The sequence below is a fragment of the Anas acuta genome, chromosome 2 (genome assembly GCF_963932015.1).
Source record: "Anas acuta chromosome 2, bAnaAcu1.1, whole genome shotgun sequence".
NCBI classification, from domain to species: Eukaryota; Metazoa; Chordata; class Aves; order Anseriformes; family Anatidae; genus Anas; species Anas acuta.
In genome coordinates, this window is record NC_088980.1 from 130,080,404 (window position 1) to 130,101,068 (window position 20,665).

Genomic DNA, 20,665 nt, shown 5'->3' on the forward strand with positions numbered 1-20,665 from the left:
TCCAAATTATGATACTTTTTTAACTACTGCTCACAGAGAGCAACAATTATAAATACTTCTGAAAATCAAGAGAATTTTGTCTCTCTTTACTAAATGCAGTTAAAAGCCTGACCTCAACATCTTTGCTGAAGTCTTGCTGTGTGCATAGCTTACTAAATATGATGGTAATCTCTATTTGGCTTAGAAAACAGCACTATAGTGGAAACAAGGCTGAATGAAGACAGTCATCATTATCAACGGGATACTTCATATATAAAATATATTTTAAGTAATTAAAGATGAGGCATACCACATACACTAAACATAAATTGATTAACTTTCAATGTAGTAAGAAAGCCTGGGTAGAAACAGGGAGTTAAGTACTGTTCTCACTTGTAGGTTTCCAACAGTTTTTATGTAAATCCATTCAGGGTGGGCTGAGACAGTTTTGCATGAGGACACCATTTTTTGGTTTGATTTTTTATACCAAAGATGAAAATTTATGCATTCTATTTTCTCATAATGGTCTGTCTTTCCCAATCCCATGTATTTCAAATATTACAAAGAATGTGCTGAAGATGCATATATGAAACCGTATCCAAGTATATTCCCTGTTTTGTAATTCAGTCTATAACCACGTTGTTATTGATTTCATTGTGAACAGGATCAGGCTTCCAGTTTCAATCCCAATAGGCTGTGTTTCACAGCAAATCTGTTTTCACAGATTTTTGATTGTCTGTTTTCACAGAACAGACAATCTGATACCTGGTGAATCAGTACTCTTAGAGATGGAATAATAAAAATCTGATTTAATATATAAAATGCAAAGTTGTTTGTTTTTTTTTTTTTCCTAGTGATAAGATTGTATATATTTGTTCTGGTATATGAGAATTGGAAAAAAAAAAAAAAAAAAAAAAAAAAAAAAGCTGATGTATTGGGGTTAAACTCAAGGTCCAGCTAGTTCATTATTCTGTTCATGTTGGTAGTAAAGAATAAGAAAGAAAGAGAGAAAAAGAGAAAGATAGAAAGGGAGAGGAAAAAGGAAACTACTTTCTAATAAAAAAATAAAAAAGTAGGTTACCAGAATAATTACACAAGAATAAATTATACAGGCCTATTGTTTATGTGTAACTTATTTTATAGTTTATCAATATTAATAAACTGATACTTTGTACAATTGGATATGTATTGGAATGGATCACACTATCATACCAAAGTAAATACAATATCTATTAATGATCATATCAATGAACAGCTGCTTTATATTCTGTGAAAAGCAAACAAAACCATAAAATGTATTATAGAAAGTATGCTTAAAGCAGAAACACTTTTTTTTTAATTAAAATAAAAATCTTAATTTACAATATATTTGCAAGACGATTTGCAAAGAATACATCATTAAGTTGGTATTGCAGTTCTGATCAAACTACTGAAGTAATTTCAGAAGGCAGGAGATTGTCATTTCCTAAATCCTACCACTTTATTTTATTTTATTTTATTTTATTTTATTTTATTTTATTTTATTTTATTTTATTTTATTTTATTTTATTTTATTTTATTTTATTTTATTTTATTTTATTATTTATTGACTTTACCAACCTATTTAACTTTTTCCAACATAGTGTTTTTTTATTGTTGTTGTTTTGTTTGTTTGTTTGTTTGTTTTAATGTATAATCTATATTTACGTTATCAAGGGAGATTACATGTATGGACATAAGATTTTATTATGAAATATATAACGATAGTATAAACAGACATTTATGAAAACTGTTTTGGTGTATTGCCTTGTAGCTTCTTATTGCCCATCACGGGTTTTTGCTGAAAAGATTATAATCTCATTTGACAGAAAATAATAAAATAATGCATCTTTCTGTAAACACTGTGAATGAAATTTTGGTTACTATTGAAAATACAATGAAATTATCATTTTGCAATACCTTAAAAACAAACACACGGACAAGAGACTATTTCTTGTTTCTTGGTTGTTAGTTTTTAATATATTCTTTTGTCACAAGAATGTATATTATATTTTTTGTAATCTAGGCTGACAGACTAGGTCTGCCTTTTGGATGTTCTTCTACAAATAGGAAAGTTTCCCACATTTTCTATTTGTAGCACTGTATGATGAAGTGAGACAGTAAGATTGTAAAGAGACAGGAAGATTGTAAAAACAGTAAGATTGGTTTAGTCATATCAGTATCACAGTAGAAACTTTGGAAGGAAGTCTTTGTTTCTGTGAACTTCAGCTTTTTATAGGCATTTGCCTATTTAGTATAACAGTAACATTTCTTTAATGATTTACCATATTAGCCAAATTTAATCTGAGACTTATAAAGTCTTTCAGCTTTATGAATGTTTATCATTTAAGTAATGATAACATAAGAGAACTGTTGTTGACTTGTGTTGCTGCAGTTCTTAGGAATCCAGTCATGAAGCAGGACTAACAGCTTATTTCAAAAAAAAAAAAAAAAAAAAGTGTTTTACATGCAGCTTACAATAAATGCAGCACCATGATGAATGCTCAGGATTCTGGATTCTGTGGTGCTATTTAGTAATAGCATTACCCCCCCACCAAAAAACAAACAAACAAACAAACAAAAAAATATGGTATAAATATTAGATACTTTGCTATGTCAAATCATCTGTATTTACGTGTATTGGCTATATGAATTCAGTGAGTCCCAGCCTCTCACCAGCTATAAATTGAAAATGTAATCACTAAAAATATCCCTATCCATGTAAAAGTATTCTTTCTTACTTTTAGCAATTTTTATTTCATGTCATATATTTTATATAAGCCTGCTGTTATACTTTAGATATGTTATCATTGTCCTTTCTATAAGTCCCCAGGTAGTTTTTTCACTTGGAGATTTTTCTTATGTTACTATCTTTCTGAACACCTTTTACACAGCTCAGCCAAAAAAAAATAAAAAAATAAAAAATAAAAATCTTTATTAATAGAATAATAACAGCATATTTCAAAGCCGATGGAGCAGAAAGAGACATCAAAACCAAGTTAACAAAAAGTGAAATTATCCCAGTGAAATCTTCAGAAAAATTCTACAGACAGTTTGTAGGCAGAATTTTAAAAAGACATGCAGCTAATTTTGATTTTCAAATGAGCTGGCTTTCATTGAAGTAGGACATGGAAGTCCCAACAGAGGATTTATGAGAATATGCTAAGTTGTTACTTCATATAAGATAGGATCTTATATGATTTCTTATATGGTATAAAATAAGATATACATTCCTGTTTATTTACAACAGTTGTTGTTTGTTTGTTTGTTTTTTCCCAGCACCATGTATTTGGCCACAACTTTGTTGAAAAATTGTTGAAAAATAAGATAGTTGTTTCCAGAAGCAAGTCTAAAATAATTTTCTTTCAGTGAAACCAAATATTAGTTGATATGAGTACATGGAAGGATACTGTGTAGTCTGGCTTAAACATGGATGTTATCTTTATGCTCCATGTATCCATGCTAATCCAAAGCATTCAATTTCATCAGGCAGGGACTGATGTGGTTTTTAGTTTAGTTTACCTCTTGGTAGTGCAGGAACTCATTCCTGAGGTAGTGCAGGAACTTCATTCCTGACAACCATATTTCAAGGTTTCATATTGTATGTTTATGCCTTACACAAAATCACATATAGGTAAATGCTACTACTCACCAGTTTGTCTTCGATTGATATATAGACATTTCATGGACAAAAATTAACGTGCATAAGACAAGCGTTCAAGTGTTGCATTTTCAGGAAAATTTTCTTCATATCTTATTTTATAATACTTTGTTGAAAATTGTTGTAGCACCCGATAAGATAAGGTTTGATTTAATGTAAATTGATATAGATGTTTTCTGTAGTCAGATTTTCATCCAATTACTAAAGGCAGACCTAACAAGTTAGTAAGATTTATGAAATTCTAGATTAAAGTAACTGCTATAAAGTGACATCTACAATTGCCACTTTTTGACATCCAAAATTGCATGCCACATATATCTAAATTTTAATAACATTTAGTATGTAGTTTGAAATGAAATCTTGTTGCAAAATAGATTAAATCAGAATTCCGCTTTGTTGTTGTAGATGCTGGTGGTGGTGCTGGTGTTTTTGTTTGGTTAGTTGTTTGGTTGATTTGGTTCATTTTTATTTTTTTTTTTCCAAAAAAAATCTTACCATCATCTGACTTTTTATTAATGTAAAACGTTTTGCTAAAATCCAACACAAGGTATTTTCCCCATCTTACTATAAAAACTAATTATAAATTAGAGTATTTTGGATTGTGGTTATTTCTGGTGATTTCTGTAGTGATTTTCTATGCATTGCATAGAAAAAGGTTATAACTGAAAATAATTGTTTTCAAAAACAAGATACAAAAATGAACCTTTTGATTTCAATGTTTGTGGTTGTTTTTAGTTTTAGCTAGTATTCTTAATGGATTTTTTTTTTTTTGGCCAAGTCACATTTATTTGTAAAATGGAAAATGAGAAGGTTTTTTGTACACAGCAGGAAACAGTCAAAAACCAGAAAAATATCAAAACAGGCAAGGTGCTAGGCAGTGAAAGAAGCAGAGTATCTAAAGGAAGTATGTGCATACACAAAAGAAACAACTAGTGCCTGGAATATCACTATGATTCCCCTCTCCTCATTTCCTCTCTTCAGCATTTAAGGTTAAAATTCACTAGAACTTAGATTTCTTCTGTCAATTGTACATGTCCCTCTACAGAGCAACTAGCATTTCTGAAATCTTTGAACTAATCCTGCAGAATCAAATAGAAATAATCCCATAAACATATAGTAGAAGTCAGGAAGGCTACTAAAGCTAACATTTTTGAAGGGTGTGTTTTGTTATTAAATTTAAAAGCTACTGTAACTTGAATATTTTTAAACATGGTGACCTATACCCCCAGCTCATATGAAAACTGGTAGGATGTCTCCATTAAATCAAGGGTGAATAAATTACCTGGTTTTATGCTCATAACTTGTTCATAGGAAATGTAATGGGATTTGTTTCCTTCTAGTAAAAAGTTGTGGAAAATAGGCTGATTAGTTCTGTAATGAGGAAGTAGGAAGATCATTTTAGTCTTCCTGTAGAATGACTGATGGATCTTTAAAAGTGTTGAGGTAATATATGTGTATGCTGTATGTTCAGGGTGAGCAAAAAGGTCGGTGATGTGCGTGAAACGTGCACAGAAACCACGAACTCAGACACCATCTTTTCAATGAAAGCTGTTTAGCTCTAGAGCTTCTCCTTTGCATTTTGAGAGGATTTAGAAGAATGCATTATTCATACTGAAGGAATAGTTAGAAAGTCAGTTGTCTCTGATGAAGGGTTGTGGGCTCAACCTTGCATTTTATTTTATTTTTTAATCCATTTTATGTTATGCGCTACTGCAGAAAAAATATCTTGTGGTTTGAATAACATATTGATTATAATCAATCAGACATTTTATATAGACTAAGGTATGCTCTGCTTAGCAAAAATCGCATTGACAAATTGAGCATATTAATGGATCCTAGCAATTTTGTCATGTACGTGTAGTTAGGCCCACTGAGGTCTTAAAATGTGAAGGATGCTCTAATAAACATGCTACCATTCAATAACCCAATTCTTAGATTGATTATTGGAGATATAATGGAACATGTTTTTACATTAAATCTTGAGAAGGCTTGAAACAAGGTTTCAAGCTGTACAATCGTCAGACATTCAGCTGTCAAAACACCATTTTTTCTGATTGTTCCGTTTTGGAACAATAATTGCAGTTTGGTTTGGTAAGTAAGCTTCAAAGCTGGTATGGCTGAAAGTAGCTAAAGAATCACATGATGTAGGATGCAATTTTAACTGTGTGATAAGATCTTTTAATGAAAAAAAAAAAGGGGGGGTGGAATTTTTGCCTTCCGACAAAGAGAAAAATATTTATAAATTGAAAAAAATCTTTATAGAATCAGAACTTATTCCAGTGCTACTGTAACAATTCTAACAATTCTTTTTTTTTTCTTTGTTTTAGAAAAAATTTTTTTATTATTGGTATATGTAATGAGCCATAGTTAATATATGCTACTTAGCTTAATCTCTCTGAAACTCGGCTTTTCAGTATGAAAGAAAGGGGACAGGAAGAGAATGAATACAGACAAGGGATAAAACCTGAAAATATATTCATGTCACCTGAGCCACAGCTGTCATTTCATGCATCAAGCATAAAATGGGACAGTAGGTGGGATTTGGTTTCACTGTTGACCTTGTGGTGTGAGCATATCACTTAGTTTTTCCAATTCTCTTTGCTCATTATCCAAATTACTTTGCTAGCTGGAACCATATACCTTCTTGTTGATGTATTGCAATGAAACTGCAATTTTATAAAAGAGTTGTGCAGTAAGAAACAGTAGTAAGATGGATTCTTTACACTTTGTTGGGGAATCCCCTTGCTGCTGACAGCTCTGATTGATAAATATGAATCTTTGAGAAAATATTGCAACATCCTCAAAAACAACCAAAGGGAAAAAATATAATATTTATTTATTTATTGAAAGTACTGTGCAGAAACTTTGTGAATGTGTGAACAGGAAAATGTTATGACTGAGCAGTTTTACACAAAACTTTATTCACCTCTATTAGAATGTGGGTTTTGGGCCTGAAGAAACTGCACTTAGTGAAGGGTTTCGAGAGTCAAAAGAGAAGTACTTCCAGGACTGATTTGCAATCATAATTTCTCAGATTATTATCTCCTTTAATTTGTATGAATGGCTCCCAAAAAGGATTTTAGGGATGCATTAGAAAAATATAGGACATTCTGGTCATAAAATTTCAGGGTCTTGGCATGTTCTGTTTGGTAGATTGGTAAAATATGGTTAGAGGCTCCAGCTGCTGTTAATTTCCTTGTACTGGGGGAATGTCTTTTTAAATGTCTTAAAAGGTGTTCCCTGACCTCTCTTTAGTACTACAGTCAGTATTCTCTGATCATTACTGAAACTTTAATATCAGCATGTATACACTGAAAGAATCCATTATTTCAAATTGATTCAGAAATAAAATAAATAGTATGCCAAGTACATTTGTTTATTGAAAGGAAAAAAACAAACAAACAAACAAACAAAAACCTTTCAGTCTGATTCCTTATTGTTTCCTTTATTTTTGTTTTAATGATATAGTGAATAAAAGGTCTCTGTCATTCATGGTTCCAATGACTACCTCTTAGTTGTTTCACCAATAGAGATGTGGCAGAGAAATCTGATATTTAGGTTTAATGATTGTTTTTTGTTATAAATTCTGTAGAAAGTGTCCTTAAAGCTGTTTTTCTGGAGATTTGAGTCAAACTTGAAAAGAAACACAATTCATGTATCTTAAATAGCAGTTTTCACCATGGGCAGAGCTAGGTTTGCAACTGTCTACATCTCTCACAGTCTTTCTGATGCTTTTGAACTGTGCCTTCTCTGCCTCATTTTTATATATTTTTTTACATCACATAGATGGGAATAAAACCCTTCGTTATTAAAACTGTGACTCATATGTTGGGTTCTCTGCCACTCTGTAAGACCTAAAAGAAAATATTTTAGCAGCTGTGTTTTCAACCACTGTCACAAAGATGTCTGTAAATATGTTGGAAAGGTAGCCACACAGTCTAGTAATCCTGTAATCTGTTCTGGATGTGCTCAGCCAAAGGTCACTCAAATCAGTAGGAAGATAAATATATATGTCTGAAGTGTGTGGAATAACTTTACCACTCATTCTCTCCTTTTTAACAAAGCCTTCATAGCTTACAGTATTCTCTCCTTCAACATTGCTGGACACATGCTCTGAAACAGCATGGGAAAAGGAAATTGCAATTTTAAAAACTTACTTCTTCTGAAATAACACATTAACCAGATGAGACTTTGGTGATCTGATTACTCTAGATTAATAGATGGTGGTATATTCTCATACATATCGATAATTGCTTTTGAAAGTAAAGCCAATGAATTATTGTTGTGTTAGAATATGACACTCTTAAGGGAGAGGCTTTGAAATGAATCAAAGGTAGGTTCTTCTCTTGTTGAACCTGTTTCTGAAATTGTCTCTGGTCAGCCAAAGAAGATGCTCTCCCGCTGAAAAGAGGAATGGATTTGTCTGATTAGGAAAAATACAGTGACAGGCAACCAAAATTTTCTTACATACATATTTAAAGAAAAGTGCTAAAAAATACACTTCATTTTGTCACTGGAAATATTTTGTTATGAGATGATGATTCATCATTGATCTTTGCTCTCTGCCAATGGAGCAGATCTCCTGGGAGGAAAATATAATCTATATCTGTCTTATTTGTTTGACAAGCTAAAAAAAAAAAAAAAAAAAAAAAAAACCACCACCACCAACAACAAAAACACAGAGTTCTGCTTTTGCTTCAGTGATTTAAAGTACATTTTCTAACTTTTTATTTGAAGAAGCTGTTTGTAAATCTAGTCTAGAAAAATGCTGTTTTTATAAGCTTCAGGAGCATGTTTCATTTGGAGGGAATGAATTATTCCTTGCCAACAGACAGCTGTAAATACATAAAACGTTCAAGCTTTTTTGAGGCTTGGCTCAAATGCTAGCACAAAATCAATGATAAAAATCAATGCCTTATATGTGCAGTACTTTACTTAATCATTTAAAAAAATTACTTCAGTGAGACATAGAGGGCCAGATCCTGAGCAAATTGCCAGAAATATTTTAGCTTCTGCAGAGTTGTATTGATTTACTCCCGCACTAAGTCTGGGCTACTGTGGAAACTAAATTTAATTTAATTGTATTTTTTAATGTATTTATTTATTAGTACTGAACATCATTGCCTTTTCCTCAGCCACAAAAGTGGATTACATTTGTGGCAAATTCTTTACATACATAGAATATGCAGTTCTGGAAAAAAATTGCAGTTGACGTTTATGAGCTCAAGACTGAGATTTCCATTTCACTTCGTGTTATTTATAAATCAAATTAATTTCTAAAGCTATACCACTGATTACAACTGTTAATTTACATGAATGATTAGGACACGCTTTGTGAATTAAGGTTTATAAAACTGAAATTGCAGGAAATATGATCTTTCAGAAATATGCTTTCTATGTTGATTTGAAATAAATTCAGATTTAATAATTTAGGATAATTAATTTAGTATCACACCAATATATAGTATAATTATCAAGTATGTCTTAGGAAAATACAGAGCTAGTAAAAGATATCACTACAGCTTTCTACTATTGAAAAATTGCTAATAAGTATTGGAGACTAGAAATTATTTCATAAACCCTATTCGCTGGTACTTATCTGTGCAACCTCTTGGAGTGTTTGGGATTACACTTTATGGAAACTGTGGATTGCAATGCTGGGTGTGGAACTCACTGTGGAGTAATTTCTCTGTCATAAGTGAAGAGGCAGAGTGTCAGAAACAACTCTGATGCTATTGACTTTACTTGTAGTTGATCGTGCTCATTCAATATCTCAAAAAAAAAAAAAAAAAAAAAAAAAAAGCAGGAAATAACCTAAGTGGAAATTAAAATATGTTGTATTTTAAAAATGATCATGTTAATATTATTGTGAATGCACTCCTTTCTCAATTACTCACATCATGCATTTGAAATTCTTTCCTTAATATTTCATCAAGATAATTCCCCTCATTTAATATCAGTCAGTCCAATTCTCAGGAAAAAAAAAAAAAAAAAAACCACACCAATTAACATAGTAAAAAAAATTGGCCTGGTAAAAAAAAGACAGCCTGCATTTTGTGTGTCTTTTTTCTTTTATTTTGAATATGTATTTCTAAGACAAGTTTATAAGGCTATTGTTCTCTTTGTTACATATATTATACATATTTCTTTGGTTAATAGTTAATACTTCCATTACTTTGCTTTCTATCTGTGACACCTCATTTATCATAAATTGCTATAACCTGCACTTAATACCCAGATCTCATATTATACATAATATATTAATTAGGTCATATAAGTTTCTCCCACTGGGTGAAAAAGATGAAGCAAGGTAATATATCCAGCATAAAAATGAGTTATGAATTATGACCAGCTGCTGTTTGTACATAAGTACTTAACGTGGTTTTCCAGAATTAAAGTTGTCTTATGATGGTTTTTTTTGTCACACTTTAGAGACAGATTGTTGTTGGTAATATAAGGAATATTGTGTCTATTCTTTAATTTGAGAAGCTGATTAAATATTGAGACTAATCCACACATTAGACACCACATGTCAAGGCATAGACTGGGTGATTTTTGAGGTTCTTCTAATTTGCTTTCATGATTCTTGAATTAAATTGAAGCAATGAATAGTATAATGTGTTTTCATTTTTGAGAAAACTTATAGCAGCCCCTGGTAAAATTCAACTATATATGACTAAGATTTTGTTGTTGTTGTTGTTTGTTCTTCTGTTTATTTTTCTCTTCTGTTCTTTTTCAAATACACTCTTTTGTAAAAGATTGGGAATACAGAATGTTATCACTGTTCTTTTTTTCACTTCATAACAGCAACAATACCATCAATATTACACTCAGGAATCTAAGACAACATTAATGAAATTTTGCTATCAAGAAGATGAGTATATCTCAGCAAACAAAAAGTTATTTCATGATTAAAATAGCTGAAACCCTGTTGTCCTGAAGTTCAGTGTTCACAGCAATGTGTAATGCACTTAAGCCTTTCAGCACCATTGCAGTGTTATGAGATAAATGATATACACATCGTGAGTAGGTATTTTGTTATTAGTAATATTTAAAATTTGGAGTGTACAGTGTTCTGTACCATTTCAAATAACGGAACTTGAATCAGTAATGATATATTGAATACTTTTTATTTATTGTTATCTCATGGAGATTGTGCAGAACCAGAGAAAACTGTTGAAAATGTAGACCATACAGGGACCACTTCGAAAACTGAGGAAAATTTGTAATAAATGGTCGTGAGAAAATATTTTGCATTGTACCTCATTAATTCACAACAGCTGTGTGTGGCGCAGTTGTGTAAAAGAGCATGCCAGGTTGTCTTTGCACTCCTTAAACTGGTTCTATGTGCCTGAGGGCTACTTGGAGATTCCTTTTACTGCCAAGGAGTTATTACCACATTCAGGGACTGCTTGGAATGCTGTGTCCTGCCCTATTTCCCCTGCCCATTCTCTGTACTACTTGCAAGGAAGGGAAATTGGGTGTGCCCCACTGAACTAGTTCAACATCACTGCAGGATCACCCTGTGCTGTGTCACTGTGTCCCCCTTTCTGTCATTAGCACACTGTGAAGCAATACAGTGCCTTGAAGCCTGTCTGTCGGATGTCAGTGAATGTTTATTCAGGGCTGTAAAATAAACCTTGTAGAAACAAGCCCTCAATTTAAGAGAGAGGGAGTGAAATTCTCATTCTGAGGTAGTTAAAGGACATGTTTCCATTAATATCTGAGAGACCATGATTTTTATATTTCTTTTTTGGCTACACTGCAATGATTTGTGTGTGTGTGTGTGTGTGTGTGTGTGTGTGTGATGATCCCACGTCTCTTCTAGATAGACATATACCATGATCAGTCTATGTAGTGACAGACCCATTAGCCAAATTATTTTTACTTATGCAAAATTAAAGTATGAAAGATCTACAAAAGACTACTACAAGCAGAAGTTTTGGGACTGCTATTGTGACTTAAGATGAGTTGTTACAGCTGACTCAAACAGATGAGTTGTTATAGCTGACTCAAGCTGTCAGAGAGGGAATGTTTTTTATGTTAAGCTCAGTGTTTGCTGAAATCCAGAACTCTTATCATGACCTTTTAATAACTAGTGTAGTAATAGAACATTGCATTTCAGTAGATGAGGAAAGCTTTTGTCACCAGTCTTACTTGAGGGAAACTTCCTTTAGCTTTAAACAAGAGATCTGACTGACAAGAGAGATAACCCATAGTTGACAGAACTACTGTACAGGTGGGTTCAGAGAAGACTGTGCAGTAGACTTTTTGGCTACAGAGTCAGTAGTGTGAAGCAAGTTAGATGGCAGATTGAGTGGAACTGCCTAATCCATTATTACTCTTGTTTTTCTACATCAGGATACAAGTCTAGTAAAAACAACAACTACTTTCATACATATGAAATTATGGTAGCCTGTTTAATTAATTTCTGCCTTAATAGAGTCAAGGGGAGGTGATTTTCCTTCTCACCAGTTGGTAAGAAGGCCATCGTTACTACAGCTGGGTGTAAAAAAGCAATGGTGGTCTTCAAGAAAGCATACAGGAGTCAAGGAAATTTGTCAAATATGTTCAAATTAGAGCTGTCATGTACTGTGTGTGAACAGATGAAAGTTATGTATTAAGACCATAACTTTCAAATGTTATCTGGAAATAAAAGAACCAAACAGGCAGAAACAGAAATCCCATCCAGGAAAAGACAAAGTATGATAGCCCCTAGGTATTGTGTTTAAAATTGGAAGACTGGTCAAACAACTATTTCAGGTGGATCCTGTACATGTGTACATGACTAATGAAAACTCATTTCTTCAGTAAAAATGTTCTCTGGCTAAGAAAGATTTGCCAGTATTTGTTTGTAAGCAACTTACGCTGTGGTCTGGGAAAAGAATCCATGCTAGTAACAGAACATGCATATAATAATGTATATAAATATATATATAATATTTTTAATATGAGTTGAAGTGATTAATTAAAGTAACTAACACTATAATTCTTTTAATTCTTTTGAGTTTTCTGACACATTTTCCTTCCTATGAGATTGATAGGAGAAAGGTACTAGGTACTTCAGTTTTTGTACATCTTCATTTTGAAATATTTACAACAATTTTTCTTTTTCATTTCAATATTCTCATTGCAATCAAATCAAGATAGATATCTGGAAATACAGATTGTCCAATTTAAAGAATATTTTTAGATATTAAAATTGATATGTAAGCTAATATACATGTTGAGTACAGTGTTGACTGGAAATAAACAGAAAGGAAATTGTAGCTGAGTAAAATGAATCATAAAGAGGTTAAGGGTTTTGAAAATGAGCACATGCCAGTAGAGTTAAATTGGTTTGTATTGATTGTGCTGCAGGGAATTTGCAACTGGAACTTTTCAAGAAATGGACTTGAGATCATTTTTGTTTAATAATTTCAATAATGTTATTGGTAAATATTGTGACTGTGCTGATGAAATTTGCTAATGTTGGATCAATAATAAGGACATAAATAATACAGAGAAGGACTGAGGTATATAGGAGAAGGTGAATAGTCTTGAGGATTGGAATAATAAAAATGCACTTAGATATTAAATGAGGGTCATTTATTAACATCAATTTGCAGATATCAGGTATATTTTTGTACTTTTTTGCACTATTTTGGATAGCGTTTACTTCATGCTGACAATGGTTGATTTTTAACCATTTTGTAAATCACATCCCTTAGGTACCCCCTACCCACTTTTTGTTGTTTTTTTTTTTTTTTTTTTTTTTTTTTTTTTTTTTTTTGTTTTTTGTTTTTTTTTTTTGACACAAATGGAAGATTCTGAAATTATCTTTTCAATAAAAACCACTTCTAAACAGAATTAGCTTAAATATAAAAAAAAAAAAATAAAAAAAAATCTTGCTGAATTGTAAACCCCCAAAAGCAAAAATTTATAATGAAAACAGAAAAATATTTCAGCTTTCATAACACCAGCAGCCAAGCTAAAAGGTGTTGAATCTTCTAAAACAGATGCTGTCTTATGATGGAAGATAGATTAGCCTGTGAGCCTGAATAAACTTAGTCTCTAATTAGTATGCAAATCTCACCGGCTCCAGGGTTCTTCCTGTTTCAAAAACTGTGATCTATTTAGTGTTTCCATGTTTCCTTGTGAATAATCTCACCCAGGAGGTTTCTTTTTCATTCTAATTTTCTTCATACCTGTAATTTTCAAAGCATGCTGTATTGTTTTAGCTCAGTATTTTCTTCAAAGAACCAAGCTAAAAAATGTTAGTACTTCTATAACTGAAAAGAAAAAAAAAATAGAAAACAAACACAGTCATTAATAATAAAAACATTTTGACTTAATCCTATAGGGTAAAATTCTACATTATGACATGTATTTATTTTATATGTAAAATACATACAAAAATATACAGAAGACTATAGATGTTGAATATAAATATAATTCATCCTGAAACTTTTGAACTGATTAGCAGGCTATTTAATGCCAGAATGTTAAATAAAATGTATAATTGCCTTTTAAGTCCAGTCATACACCATTAAAACTGTGACATTTTCAACAGAAGCAGGATCACATCATTAGTTAAAATTATTGACAGAAAGCACATCAGCAAATTGCCAGGTATGGAAGTTTTCTAAATCTCTGTAAAATTCTGGAAATAAAATTAAAAAATTGTTCTCACAAACCTGGATATTGATTCCTCCTTCCCCTCCCTCTTGTCTGATATGATTACCAGTGTGTCAGCATGAAACATAAATGAAGCATCTGAATGAAGATGGAAAAAGTCAGGATGGGAATCTCTTGATCTTGATATCAAGTTCTCTTATACTCTCTATTCACATCATCGAACTTCAGACAACAACTTTCAGGACCCTCATCCCCATTTGAAAGAATCAATCTTTTCTCAACTGTCTATATAGTAAAGTTCGTCTTCTAAGCTTAAATGGTCAAAATTGTCATAATCAGATTCTCTGCAAATAATCCCATGGGACTGAATGTACTTGCATGCATGTACACACAGACAAGTGCGCAACCTATTATGACAGCTCCTGCATGTTTAGAGGTCTCTCTAAATGCAATATATGACAAGACTGTATATTTCACCTTAGATTATACAGTGATTGTCTATACTTACTCTCAAGAGTCAACAAGCATATTTGGCGTGCCATATGAATACCATGGGACTTATGGTTGATGGGGAAATCTCTCTTCTATAAATTGCATGAACTTGTTTAGCTATATTTGCTCTATATGCATAATTCCTCTTTGGTGGCCTTAAAATAATGAAAAAGGAATTCATGACACCTGTATTTTATTTTCCAGTTGCTCACAGGGTGCATCCTTGGACAAGTCACTTAGGTGCAGATCCTGAAAGGTTTTCAAGGCTCCAATTAATTCCAAAGACATCTTTAAAGGTTTGGGCTTTAATCTTTTTAGTGTTTGATTTCCTTTAGCTCTAAGATGAAAATGTTGCTATGAGCATATCTCTGAAGCCCCTCAGAGACTCTGATGAAAGATCCTGTAAATGTGTATACCATTTTTTATTATTTTCTTACTGGCCACTGAAGGGAATTCTGCATGGAATGTAAGCATCTGGAACTACCAGGGTCTGCAATGTTTATGAGAATCGATAAATTTGCCCTACATATTTATGTAGCTATTATGAAATGAGAACACCAAACATAATTAATACAGAAAAAAAATATTTAAAGTACATTTTACCTGCTGTTTTTTAGTATTTTATCTGACCGGATGGGCAGCGTTGTTGAAGTCCCATAGGAATTGGTAAGAGGTAACTATTGAAAATTGTTTTAGCATTAGGGATTCTAGTTCAGTGTTCAGAGATGAAACCAGCAATCTTGTTTGCTAAACACAGTTCACAGAAGTGTATTACACAGGTGCCAAACTATAAAATGGTCTGAGACACAGAAGAGTAATAGGTCAAATAGAAGCTATAAGCTCGAATAGTCAAGAAAGAAAAGGCTCTGTGTTAACATTTCCAGAATGATCACTGTGTTTTTGATTTGGAGTGTAAGGATGAGCTGAAAATGGTGGGAGCTTTTCAGCACATAAATATGAAGAAGTCTGTCTCTGCTGTGCAATGGTAGCCAGGTAGATTACACAGGTCCTGTGTAACTGTAATGCACAGGGAAATGGGAGTGAGGGAGGCAGGCATACCCAGAGTAATGTGTGCTACCCTATGGGTCCTGCTGCTGACTGGTCAAACAGATCTCTGCTTCGTAACAGATTTATTTTTTCCCATGTCACTATCTTACAAGTTAACCCTCCACAGCCTGTTTACATAACCATTTTCCTACTGTGTTCACCGGAAGACTAAGTGAAATGTAAACTGAAAAGAGCTTGTAGGCAAGCAGTTCATCAAGCCTTATTTTGACTACTCAGATCTCTGCCAAAGCCTTTCTTGGGTATGTTCGATAGCTCAGGTTTGATGACCAGACTTTTTCAGGTTGGAATTTCAGTTTAGATAAAGAATCTTGTCCAATAAATGCCAGAACTGGAATAAATCCCACTGGAATAAATGCCCAGAAACAGTGCATAATATAGAGCTGAGCATTGGGACTACAAACAGACATGCTACAAGGAATCTATATTATATTCACATAAGGAACATGTGAATTTGTGAATTACAACAGACCACAACTTCTCAGCTGTGGTCTGCCATACAAATGATACACTAGAGGAACACATACAAAAAAGGATACAGGGAAGTACATGTGTCAAAGCTGAATAGTCTTCAGATCAAACGTTCTGTTTGCATCAGTGACAGGAATTTCTTAGAGTATGGATTCAACTGATGGTGATTAAATATAGAAGATAACAAATATTATACAGAATACAGAATGTAGACATATAGTAGTGTTTTATACCTGATATGCCTCAGCTGAGATGTCTAGAAATGCTTTACATAGTGATAAGTTATCACTAGGAATGAAACTCAGACCTGTCATATGAGGCAGTGTCAGTCACACATTGCTTAGTGGACTTTGAAATTTATGTTAGACTTCTGGACTAAATATCATTTTAAAAGGGAGAAAGCCATCATTCATTAAAGTAGGATAAATGCCTCAAGTCTGCTGAAAGAGATGGAAACTCACAGAGCTTCACCAGATTCAAATCTGAGTGCTCAAAATAACTCAAGCCTTCAGATTTCCAAGATAGTCTTTTAAAATATTTATTATAATGTAAGACTTTTAAAATTTGATTTCCAGGAAAATTAAAATCTTTTAAATAAAACAAGAGCTGAGAATTGTTTAAAAAATAAATAAATAAATAAATAAAAAGTTGAGATTTTTTTCACAGTTTAAAAATAAAGAAACCACCCCAAATCATATTTGTTAGGTTTTGGACGGTCTGGGACTTTTCATGAAGATATTTCCTGTTCTGTATTTCTGCTTGTTGAATGATTGTCATTAGGCTTCTGTATGTAAAATGCTTTTAATTCTGGACTTGAGTGGTGTAGGTGTAGGGAAATCTGTGTAGGGAAGACTACATAGTACATTACTACTGAAGGTCTAGGAATAGTTTGCAAGGATGAACTACAATTCCATCTATGTAAGTAAGGCCTAAAGGAAAAGAAGATGAGGTAAATTTACTCCTGACTTTAATGCTGAGAAAGCAGTATTCAAGAGAATGCAAAGAATGACCTTACTGGCTCATTATTAGTTGTCATTGATGAAAATACATCTTTGGACCTAATGTTACTAGTTATAATTCTAACTCTAACGATTAGTGTAAATTCATTGCCTTCAAAATATGAATTGTTAACACAAGTGAGAGAAGTGAGTACTTAATTCTTTGTATTCTGCTTCCTCCACACCAGCCCTTCCTATTTCGACCCTCCAAATTGTTAAGCTCAGAAGGAATGATGAAGTAGCCACATATCCTGGGAGATTTTTCTGTTTCTTTTCCTTTCACTCTCACACAGATGGATTTAGAGGGAGAGCTACTCCTGAGGCAGGTTTCTTAGGCAGGCATGAAACCAGAGCAGATGTTAGCAGACCAGGCAATGATACATATATTTCACTTTTTTTTCCCCCTTTTTGTTACATACTTTTGTTATCCTGAAACAAGTCTTTGTCCTCAGTTGAAGATTAATTCATTTTAACTTGAAAGTTGAGCCATCATCAGCTTTAAAAATGCTCTATGAGTATGGCAAGTTTAAACCACACTCTATTCCTCATTAGTTTTAAACTTCATTAATTTTACATAGGAAGAAAAATAAAGGGAAAAACCCTTTTTAAATGAAAATTTCATATATTTTTTTCAGTGATTTTTGTAGAAGAATATGATGATAATAATTTTTTAAAAGTTTGTAGAGAGTGGTTATAATAAGAAATCAAAGCTAAGGAGAACACTTGATAAAAAGAGATTATGACAAAGTAGTATATTTTGGCACTTAAAAACAACCTTTGATTTGCTTAATAAAAAAAAAAAAAAAAAAAAGTTGCTGTCAAAAGTTTATATGATGCCTTTGAAAATGACATTGAAAATTGTCACTTCAGGAAACTTTCAGAGAACAACACCTTATCTGCTGTAGCATACACCTGTATGCTACATTTGCTCCTACAAAGGGTAGAAGAAGGCCTTCATATCACATGAATCTCATTTCTGCCAGCCAGAGAGATTTGATGAAGTTGCAGAAGCTATTTCACCCAAAGGAGCAGCATGGTAGCTGCTGTGGAGAAAACATTTTCCAAATGCCTCACAAGCCATATCATTTCACAATTTGTGTTTGGGAAATGCCGACTTGAATATAAAAACTTAAGCTTTCACAAACAAACTCTTCAAAAAAAAAATTGACTCATATTTTCATTGATAATATTCTGTTCTAATATTTTTTTAAACTGTTTTCCCCAGCTACTTCTTGCTTTAGACAAACAATCAAAAGAGCTGGCACATATTTTCAGCTTCATTCCTCTTCCTTTTTCATTCTAGCCAAGTTCATGTGTATGCCACAGAGTGCATACAAAGAAGCTTCACTTTCAAATATTCACAAGAGAAGGAAATTATGTTTTTCTTGTTTGGGATTTTTTTTTTTTTGATGTTCTATTTTTCTGTATAGCTATAATCTCTCTTGCTTTGTAGGGTGTGTGTAATAAATGGGGTTTGAAATTCCTTAAACACTTTAGCTTCGCTTCAGCTATTAATCTCAGCAGCCATTTATTGGTTTCTATGCTACAAAGCAATGGAGATTATCCTTTAATTAATTCCATTGAGGGGTTCAGCTGCCACCATCAAGCACACTATGGTTTCATAAATTAATCTTGTAGGGGAAATATAATGCAATTTATTATAACATTTATATTAAAATGCAAATAACAATAGTTGAAATCCTGTGTAACAAAAAGATATACATGTGTATATATATGTCTCCCAAATGCAGTAATCAAAAGAACACTTGCACATTCCATGTTCTTGTTTTTTATATTTTCTTTAATTCTGTGCTTTAAGGATATTTTAGAATCCATCAGGAAAGACAAATATGTTTTCTTGACTCCTACATATGTACCTGTCTTAAAAAATATGAAAGAATATCTGAAATCCAGACCTCTGAGAAATAGATCATTGATTTGTAGAGATCTGCTTGAGGTCTACCTTGCCATCTCATTCATTTTTACTATTGTAACTTAGTAATTATAATAATACACATGATAACCTTTTTATATTGTGAGTGTTTGAAGGACAACAAGACCTACTGCCTAAAGCATCTCCAACATATCTTGATCTCTAGAATCTGAAAGTGCCACCTTTTTGTGTCAGACAACAGATTACATTAAAATTATGTTAACTATTTCAAAACTAATCTGGGTGTAAGTAGAACAAATTTCATTCTGTACAATATGCATATGTACTTTCTTTGAAGTCATTAAGTGTTAAGTTTTCAACTGTACCTAACATTTGATGGAAGCAGAAGAAGAAAGTAGAGAGGTTAAGATGTTTGTTTTATATTCACCCATTTTAATGTCAGCAGCTATGAAGGAATTCCAGATCAGTTCATACTGAGAAAACAAGGTGGTGTTATCAGCAGTGTTTCTTTTCTGAGTACTACTTTCATAGGATTTCTTGCAGATTGGCAATCTTATCAGTGCCAAGAAGTTAAACAGACTGTATGTCTAAAAATCTACATATAACATTATTAATTAAGTTAATTAATCAAGTAGAATCCTCAAGACAATTTACATAAATAGCTTTATTAAAACCCTGAGCACAGTAAGAAGTTGCAAAGCCTCTTTGTGGGTTTGATGTAAATCCTAATATTTCACTGATCTGGGTGAAAAAATTCAGCTTAATATGGAAAAAAGTTTTCTGTACTAATTATATATTTTTTGTTATCAGAAGTTATTCTTCATCTTAATAGATACAATTTTCTGTGATTAATGAATTTATAATATGAGAAATTATTCCAATATTTAAGCTGTTTTCTGTCTGGGTATGTCCACTGTATTGATCATGTTTTGCAAGGACAGAAGGGGTCTGTGTTTGCTAAAATATGCTGCTTTGAGAATTTGCAGTGTATAACAAAGGGAATTACAACTACTTTCACCTAGAAGCTGATGGAAAACACCATATGGTTTAAATCATAAGCCAGCACAGAACAGAGTTGATATAAAAACAGGATGGTGCCACCTATGCCAGCTCTGAATTGTCAGTGATGTGCAGATGTATTTGTGTTGTGAAGACTATTTAAAAATAGCAGCAAAATTGCGTTCTCAGTGAAAGCAGCCATGGGGAAGGCATGTATTTATTTAAGTAGATAACAGCAAGGACATGATGTTTAAATGCAATCCACCTAAAAAAAGCTACCTCTCAGGATCTACTACTACAGTCCCTGGGTTGCGGTCACCCTCCAGGCTAAATGCATTTGCTTAGTGGGAGACCCTGAGAAAATTCACTACAGAAAACCAGTGTGTAGCTACCAGTAACTGTTTAGCCTTTGTAGAAGAAAGAAAAATCTTTACACTTTAAAAAAAAAAAAAAAGTTTTTTTTAAAACCCT

General features: G+C 32.6%; 1 protein-coding gene across 11 annotated transcripts in view; it reads left to right on the top strand.

Annotated features, from left to right (window-relative positions):
* The window catches only part of RALYL (RALY RNA binding protein like), a 407,935-nt gene that overhangs the window by 14,612 nt on the left and 372,658 nt on the right, over positions 1-20,665 (top strand). For 2 of the 11 annotated variants that reach the window (XM_068672185.1, XM_068672186.1), the window contains one exon: positions 14,972-15,063. The exons of the other annotated variants lie outside the window; for them this stretch is intronic. The gene's annotated coding sequence lies outside the window, so the exon portion shown is untranslated. The remainder of the gene's footprint in view (positions 1-14,971; positions 15,064-20,665) is intronic. 11 annotated transcript variants of the gene reach the window in all.